Below are 9,570 nucleotides of genomic sequence, written 5' to 3'. Positions count from 1 at the left end.
CAGATATAACCGAAAGGGTCGGACAATGATAGCGGTGACTAAGTAGTTTCTTATCCACAAATGTTTGATAAAAAGGGTAAAATATCTCTTAGCTTTGATCAAGGATATTGTTGAATATATATTATCGATCAAGTCAATATAAATTACTTTTAAAAAAAAATATTACTAAACATTAATAAAAAAAAAAAAAATGGTTACTATTTACAAACCTTCATCTTAATTTTAATTCATCTAATATCAAAGAGATAAAAAAATATGCTTAAACTCGAAATTTTCGCAGATTTTTTATAAAAAAAATAGAAGATAGAAAAACTGGATGAGTGCAAAACCATATCTTGATAGAACAGGTAACAAAGATTTAAATGTTTACATTTAAAACGTTGTTTAAATGTTGTTTACATTTAAACCTTTTGTATTATTAAAAGGTTCTTCAATAGTAAAATGATTTTTTTTTAGAAAATCAATTATGAAACGCACTGTGTTAAGTTCGCGCCATTTATTTAGGTATGTACAGTAACAATTTCCAACCGGGTACTCTATATTCTATTAAATTTTACAGTAGACCTAAAGGTACTTTTCTTTATGTACATTAAGCGAGCTGAAGGTTGTCTCTGTTTTTGTCAAACGAACTATCGGCTGGCTTAGGCGGGACAGACGAGCGGGATTTGTTATACTACCTAACCAGATGACATCATCCGGTTTGACATGACGCATTTGTATATAAAATTATAACTCAATAGACTAGTACACTAGACACAACAGTTGGCGAGGGGTTAACTTTCAGCTCATGTATTGCATCAGCATCCAAGTACAGTAATACAAAATTCTTTCTAATAATTTATATTTTTCTAAATAAATGGAGAAGTGTAATAATATAATAAATAACATAATTGTTGATAATAATAAATCACTTTTCCATGTGCCATCTCCATTATAAAAGTTGCCTTTCATCAAAGCAATACGCATTTTGAGATTAGTGTTATAAACTAACTGTTGGTATGAACTTCGGTTAAACTATTAAGTTAAAAACTAAACTAAACTATTAAGTTAAAAACTATTAAGTTCTGCAGTTAAGACCGCGCCGCCGTTTCCAGGATCAAAGAGCTTTGTATTGGATTATTAACTTTGTCTTATATTTTTCTGTTTAGCCTCCGAAACCACCGTCAGGATTACTTCAGAGGATGAATGAGTGTAAATGAAGTGTAGTCTTGTACAGACTCAGGTTTACTGGATTATTAACTTTCTTTCTTTCTTTTTCCTGTTTAGCCTCCGGTAACTACCATTTAGATAATACTTCAGAGGATGATATGTATGAGTGTAAATGAAGTGTAAGTCTTGTACATTCTCAGTTCGACCAATCCTGAGATGTGAGGTTAATTGAAACCCAACCACCAAAGAACACCGGTATCCACGATCTAGCATTCAAATCCATGTAAAAATAACTGGACTTTACGCTGGACTTGAACGCTGGAACTCTCGGCTTCCAGATCAGCTGGGCTGATTTGGGAAGACGCGTTCACCACTAGACCAACCCGGTGAGTACTGGATTATTAACTAAACCAATTCATATTCACCCTCACTTTTTTTTTGTAAATTTAATACTATAAATCAAAAAATATCAACTAGAAGGCAACAAAGAAAAAACTAAAAGATCAAGGAATGCACATACGGTTTATCTTCCTATTTTTGTAACTTTCCCTTATATAAATAAAAAGAAGGCGAAAATACTTAGCCATCTCTTACTTCTGTCACTAATTCAACTCCTTAAGTGACTTAGAAGAATTTTTCCCCGATTTTTTGACGTTTCTATACTGATACTAATTGTAAAATTTTAGTTAAAAGCTTACTGAAGAACAGGCTGAAAGTCTGAAATTGCCATGAATGTATAACGAGCACAAACATTGTCTTTTAAAAGATTTCTCAGATATATATTTTTAAAAGGCTTGAATTATTTTTATACAGCATTTATAAATTGAAAAATTGATTTAAATTTAAATTATTTGAGTCTAAGAGAGTCTTGTTTTTTTTTTTGCATTTAATTGTAATATTATTAAAGACTAACAATAATTCAAAGGTAAAGTTGAAATATAGAGGCGTCAAGCGGTATACTTAGTTTATTGAAATTTCTCATTTTAATAATTGACTTGTAAAATTCTCTTTTTGTTGAATTCATTTTATTTATCCGGCGGCGAATATAGCTAGAATATATTAAAGCCGAAAATATGGTGATCATTTCAAAAATTGGGTGTGGGAAAAAAAACAAAAAAAAAACATGTATGTATGTGTCGTACTGTTTTTGGCCTTATATCTCAGGATTGACTGAACCATTTACTTCAAATTTTTCTCAAATATTTCTATATATGGGGGATTGTCTATATTAATTTTTTTTTTCAAAATTCGTTCAGAGGATGGGGATACCGCAAAAACACAACTTCGATTTTCTTTATAGGTACTTAAGAAAAAACTTTACTTTGGGAAATTTATCTACATTGCATGTAGATAATTCAATTTTTTTTAAAATCAACCTCTATTTCTTAAATTAGAAATACGTTTCTTTGTTTTTTTCTCTATCTCTCTTTGGTTTATTTTTTTTTTTTTAATTTTTTGAAAGTTAACACTTCACATGTATTGCTTAATCAAGAAATGCCTACAATTTTTAAAATTATAGATCCCAGACCTAAAATTCAGAAAAGCTTAATGAGAATTTTCTTTTTCTTATTTTAACCTGAGGTGTTAGATTTAGAAAAAAAAATTACTTAATCATATTTGTAAATCTTAACTTATATATGAATATTTTTAGAAATATTTTGTTAACATTTATTTCCCTAAATATTCTAAAAATTTATATATACTGTTTTTGTTTTTTGGCTCTAACTCTTTTAATTTGTGTTATTAATATCCAGGAAATTCACTCAATACTTTGCTAGCGTTTTGTTGGGATAAACAACGTATTCCGTTCCAAAGTGATTAAAAAATCTAACTAAAGGTTTTAATCAAAAAAGCAGAAATGTTTTACATATCTTTGCAAAACTTGTATAAAGAAAATAACAAAATTCATAAAATATAAAAATAAAATTTGTTTAAATATTACATTTTAGGCGCCGGTAGCGTAGTTTTAACGTATAAAACATTCCTTACCCTTTTTATTGTTTTAAGAAAAAACGTAATTAGACATCATTAAGCTTTATTACCAGTACAACATTCGCTTGGCTTCTGATGATAATACCGACTCGTAATTACTCTATTTAATTTATAGATTTTTAATGAGAGTTAGAATAATTTAAAAAATACATTCTACAATTACTAAAACGTTACTGTTATTGCTTATGTAATACATTAGTAGTAATTACAATAAAATTCTAATAAGCAAATAATTAAAATATTTTACGTAATTTTGTGTACGCTTATGAGATCTCCAAACAATACGTATAACAGCGTATCTGCAGAAAACGTAAACTAATATTTTATATATAGTATGACATCCAAAAAACCCTACATCAAAGTTTACCATCAAATAGAAAAAAACCGTGGAGGACTTCATAATCCTGTTTGTAATCAATTACGAGACTTGTACCATCGTACAATATTTTCCCTATCCATTTTACCATTGCCACACAATGTATTGTGTAAATATCTTAAAATCATTAAATACTTGATTTTATAAAAGTGACAAGGTAATATATAATAATGAATAACAGAGTGAAAATAATATTCCAACACTTCCTTCAATAAAATAGAAAACCGTGTGTAATGTAGTTTTAGAATAGTTTACTGCTGATAGAAGCGGTTTAAATTTACTTTTTCTCTTTTAATTTACATAAAGGAAAAATTTACACAATAATAAAAAAATTAAATAACAATAATAAAAATAGTTATTTCCGGATAAATCATTACCTTCATTCATTAAAAAAATAAAGAGTAGTCAGAAAACTTCATTAATTAATTGATAGCATGAGAGCTTCCCATTTAATTATAATAATTTTTTTACTGAATGATGTATTAAATTTTATAAACATCTTAATTGTTAAGGTCAGTAACCGTTCTATAAACATTATACTAACATTAATGATGGATCGTACACAATACCGTACGACTGGTCATAACATAGCTATTATCAGTTGTTTTTATAATATTATTAAATTATACAGCTAGACAATTTTTACTGGAAAATCTATTAATTTAAAAAAAAAAATTTATCTTTAAAATTAATTAAATCCCTGTTATTTTCATTGGTTGGATAAATGCAAATGAACCGTCCTGTCAACCCACATACTTCTTAATTTGGTAATAAGCCTACGATCACTATTAACACTTGATCTAATTTGATTTCAAATTCCATAGTTAAAATGTGTTGTTTCAATCATTCCTACAATATCCAAAAGAACTTATTTTTCTCAACTTCTTTTTTCCAAAAAAATGTTCTGTTCACAGACGTTATTTTCTACGCCGATGAAAAATACATACGTAGTGAATGATGCACAGATGTTATTCTATATGTTGTATTCTACGAATGGCTATTTTATTCCACAATTAATTATTTTACAGTTAAAAAAAATAAAGCAAAACATCTAGTTAGGCCGAAAATTTACATTGCAAATGTATATATATATATATATATCTTTGGTCCTTCTGATACGTCTGATCAAAGTTGTTGCTGTGATTTGAGTCTGCTTTGGTGTTTACGGTGGTCGAGTATATACCTTCAACCGGTGTTGAAATCTTACTGACTAAGGCTTTAACAGCATCCGTATCAAAAGCTTAGTGCGGTCATCATTTGTCCATTTTCGCCGAAGTCCTTCTTGGTATCGGTGTTTGATTTAGACGTACATCCGCCTCAAAGAGGGCCTTGTAAAGCGATCAATTTTTTGTTTTACAAGCCACTTGGCGAATAAGTAGAAATGATTGTTGGTTTAAGTACCCTGTAATAACCAAGGGTTCGCCCAGGTAGGACTCGTTTTAGTTCTGCTTGCGCTCTTTTGCCGTAATCAATGTTTTCGTAATTGCTTGCACTTGAGTAAACGATCCAACAGCGACTAAGAGATGCGAAGAGTAACAGGGGAAAATCAGGTCTCTGGCTGCCCGTATTTCGGTGGAGGCAGTTGTCACATTTGTGGGCTTTCCCGACAAAGTAGTAGATCAGCGAGTAAGTCAATAGATTAGCTTAGCCTATTTTATTTACTTAGGGAAACATTGGCAAAGATATCAATTTCATCTGTTCTGGAGAGTCTTCCTCTGTTCTGGGGAGTGGAGAGAGGTTTTGGAGAGTTTAAAGGTAAGTCCAGGTGAGTTAGAAGTGATGAGGTTGTCGAGAAGGGAGTGGGGGATGTCTCTGTCTTCTCCTCCGATGACGAAAGCTAAGCTAGTCAGGCAGGTACGTCCACTCGGGTCTTAAAAATATTCTAGTGATTTCGTTAAGGTTGGGAGCAGGGCTGGTGGTAGTGTCCCTCTAGTAGTACAATTTGAGGAACAACGTTATTGGGATTTCTTGAAGGCACTCGAAGCGTCTTTGCAGCGGTTCGCAGACGAGTACTACAGAGGCTTATTGAGTTTAAGGCAATGTTCTCTGCTTTGGCGAATGGTTTAGAGGTGCTTGTCTCTAAGCTAGCTGAAGTCAAGGAGATTATAGTTGAAGAGGAAGTTTCGGTTCCAGTGCCTGTGCCTATTATGGCGGAGCGGAAACGCTATGCTGAAATGTTTAAGGCAAGAGGGAGGCCAGTTTAGCCTGCAAGCAGCCAGAAGTCATCTTGCTAAACAGGAAAGGAGGGCTCCACAAAGACAATTGAAGAAATTACAGAGGAATTTCAGACTGCCCTTCAGGGCAAGAGTTCAATTTTGAAAATTAGGAACATGAAGGATATTAGGAAGGGATTGGTTGTAGTGGTAATGGATGACAAAGACAGAGTCATTTCAAAATCTGTCTTTAGGTCAAGGTGGATCAGAAACGTAAAAGGACGCCTCGAGTCATTGTCTATGATGTAGACCGTCGTCTGTTCGAGGAGGAGGTTGTGCCTCTCCGGGAGCAAAACATTGACTTGGATGAGCGACATTCAAGTCTGAGTTATTCATTCAAAAGAAACTAAATTTGGAAAATATCTTTTATATTTTAAGTTAGATATGTCTAGATTTTGTAAAAATTAAATTATTATTAATATTTTTTCGGTATTTTTTGAACTTCAAAGGTGTGTTTGGAACTAAAAATTAGGGTTAAGATTACCAGATAAGCAAAAGAACCGTCTCTTTCAGAGTTCCGTCTGAATCAAACCACGACTGAAGTGGAAGAGATTTAAATTTTTTTCTGAAAATTAATTAAATTACCACCTTTATTCTGCAAGTTTTTAAACAAAAATGACTTGTCCAGCTTTGGTTAGTCTTGTTCAACGGGTGTTTTATATATATATATATATAAAATAAAAACAAATTTATGATTATCTTAAAAGAAATGCAATTTGTTTTCTTTTTAGTGACTTTATAAAAAAAAATATTTATTTCTACAAAAAAACTGATGTGGACACCAATATGACTTCCTTGTACGCCTATTAAATTACATATACACATTTTTTTTAAATGAAAAATACATAAAATTTTATTTCATCAATAACTTCTGATATTATTTCATATCTTTTTTTCCTGTTATTATTTAATTATTATTCATCATAAAAATATTTTTAAAATGAGAGGTTAATAATTAATAAATTAATATATTTAAATAAAAAAAAGGAGATGACGTCTGATTCAAACCGATATGCCTTCCCCTAAGATCCAAATATTTCATTAATCAAAATTTTATTTGGCTATTTCTCTGGAACCAATGAAAATAGATACCAGTTATAATATATCGTTGAAAAATTCTCAATGAGGTCTTATTACTGCATTTAAGAAAAAATTACAAAATCCTAATTTTGGGGGATTTTGGGCTTTTTTGGAATCTTTTGATTCAGTCAAAAGGGGAGGTGCACAACTAGATGTTACAACAGTCCTAAATCGAAACTTTCAACATCCTACAGCTAATCGTTTTTGAGTTATGCGAGATACGTACATACGTACGTACAGACGTCACGCCGAGACTAGTCAAAATGGATTCAGGATGGTCAAAATAGATATTTCCGTTGTAATCTGAAAACCGAAAATTTTTGCGGTCATAATACTTCCTTTACTTCATACAAGGAAGTAAAAAATAACTATTTTCGAGAAAATGCTTTTCAAAAAAATTTTAATTTAAAAATGTAATTATAATAAAGTATTATATCACATAATATCTAGTATTACACTTCACTGACAATTAAATCCATTTATATAGAAAAGCCCCTAATGCTTACACTCCTAGGATTCATTTTTATAACGCCAAAATATCTGATGATTCAAAAAGAATTTCACAATTTTAAAAGCATGTAGAAATTTATTGAGAACACTTACAAGTTATGACTCACGCAGTTCATTATTACTGAATTCGGTCACCAACGCTGTCACCAGTGATGTTAATAATGGATACATTTGTTGGTGTGGAACATGCTCGCTGTGTATTTTGGTTTCACGATTTGAATTCAAAAATTGCAATTCAACGTAATTTTCGTAGAGAGCTCGGTAGGGAGCCTCAAAATAGACATACAGTTTACTCTTGGCACCAAAACTTCGTTGAAACAACTTCTTCCAGACAGAAGGGTCCGTTCTTCTTCAAGGAGGCTACCACAAATGGTATCGTTTATCGGGACATGCATCATAATTTTCTAATTCATCGGTTAGATGATGATGATGACCAAGATGGACCCCATTACTATCAGCAAGACGAAGTAGTACCTCACTACCGCCTAGAGATTTTCTTGACACCCGATTCTCATATAGGTGGATTGGTTGTGAAAGTCCAATTGTATGGCCACCTAGTTCCCCAGATTTGACCCCGCTAGATGTTTTCTTGCTGGGTTTCAATAAAGATCGGGTTATGATTGGGTTACCACCTTTGCATGTAGATTTTGTTGAGCTAAGATTTCGAATTAACGCCGCAGCTGCAGAGGTAACGCCCGACTTGCTGGCTACAGTCTGGAATGAGATCGAATTCAGGTGGGATGAATGTCGCATTACAAATAGAAGCCAAATCCAACCAAAGTAATGTTGCATGACAAACTTGATGAGTTTTTCTATGAAATGAGATTTCAACCGAATCTGTAAGTTATCTCAATAAATGTTTATATGCTTATAAAGTTATGAAGTCCTTTCTGAATCACCCGGTGTAATCAAAATTTTTTCATTCTATTTGATAAAAAAATAAAAATTAAGACATCAAAAAATATTTACCAATATAGCAAATCTAATATAAAATTCAGAAATGATATCTGTTTTTTTATTGCAATAGCATCATGCGAGAATCAACCGATCAATTCCTTTTAAATTTACAGGATACACTCATATTATCCCAAGTAAAGTTTGAAGCCATACATCGAGGCACTAGCCTCGTTGGGGGTGAAGTTGTGAATTAAAAACTTTCATAAAAAGAAAAGAAAAATTAATCCTTTTACTTCATTATTATATTTTTGTAACTTTGGCAACAGACATAAGTTTTAGAGTTTACCTTGTCAAAGGTCGGTGTACTTTAGTTAACATAATTACTACCATTCTTCCGGTCTACGTGGCGCGAGGCATGGCGTGTCCCGGTCAGGCATGGCATTTTCACACACGCTAAAAATCATTCATCTCATCCACTGAAGCAATACTAACGGTGACCCGGAGGTTAAAAAAAAATTACTACCATTCTGTCTTTTGTAATTTAGTTTCCTTTTTTGGTTTTTATAAAGCTTGAATGCTTTAACTATTATAAAATATTATTCTCATTACAATGAGGGTAACGAACAATGTGAAAGGGTCCCCCTGGACCTATCGCTAGACGGTCAAGCGAACGAAGTGAGAGCCCCGACTAGTTAATGCTTGTGTAAAATTAGATTGAATGAAATGCATTCAGTTAAATGAAAGTTGTAATTTAAAAAAAAAAGAAAAACAGACACATGATTTTGTCTGTTTTTTTCTTCATGTTTATGTAAATATTAAGATTGATATGTTTATCAAGGAGGTCTTGGTTAATAAGCTTAAACTAATTTGCACTTTTGTAGGATTATTTTTATTTAAAAAAAAATCTTATAAATAAAGAAAGTAAAATTTTAATCAGTTTCATCATAACTGCTTTATGTATATATATATATATATATATATATAGAGAGAGAGAGAGAGAGAGAGAGAGAGAGAGAGAGAGAGATTATATATTTTAACTAATTAATGATAGATTTTTTTTTAGATAGATTTCATAAGCCTGCCTCCGTGGCGCGAGTGGTAGCGTCTCGGCCTTTCACCCGGAAGTCCTGGGTTCGAATCCCGGTCAGGCATGGCATTTTTCACACACGCTACAAATCTTTCATCTCGTCCTCTGCAGTAATACTTAACTACGGACCCGGAGGTAAAACAAAAAAAATCTAGATTTCATAAGAAAGCTATCTATTGCAATAGGAACCATGATTCGACTTCCGGAAAATTTCGACATATCTTCGCGTTTCACATTCCCCCAAAACCACCGTCAGTCCAAAAGTT

The sequence above is a fragment of the Lycorma delicatula genome, chromosome 7, assembly GCF_047948215.1.
Source record: "Lycorma delicatula isolate Av1 chromosome 7, ASM4794821v1, whole genome shotgun sequence".
NCBI lineage: Eukaryota > Metazoa > Arthropoda > Insecta > Hemiptera > Fulgoridae > Lycorma > Lycorma delicatula.
Note: the sequence above shows the minus strand (reverse complement) of the source record.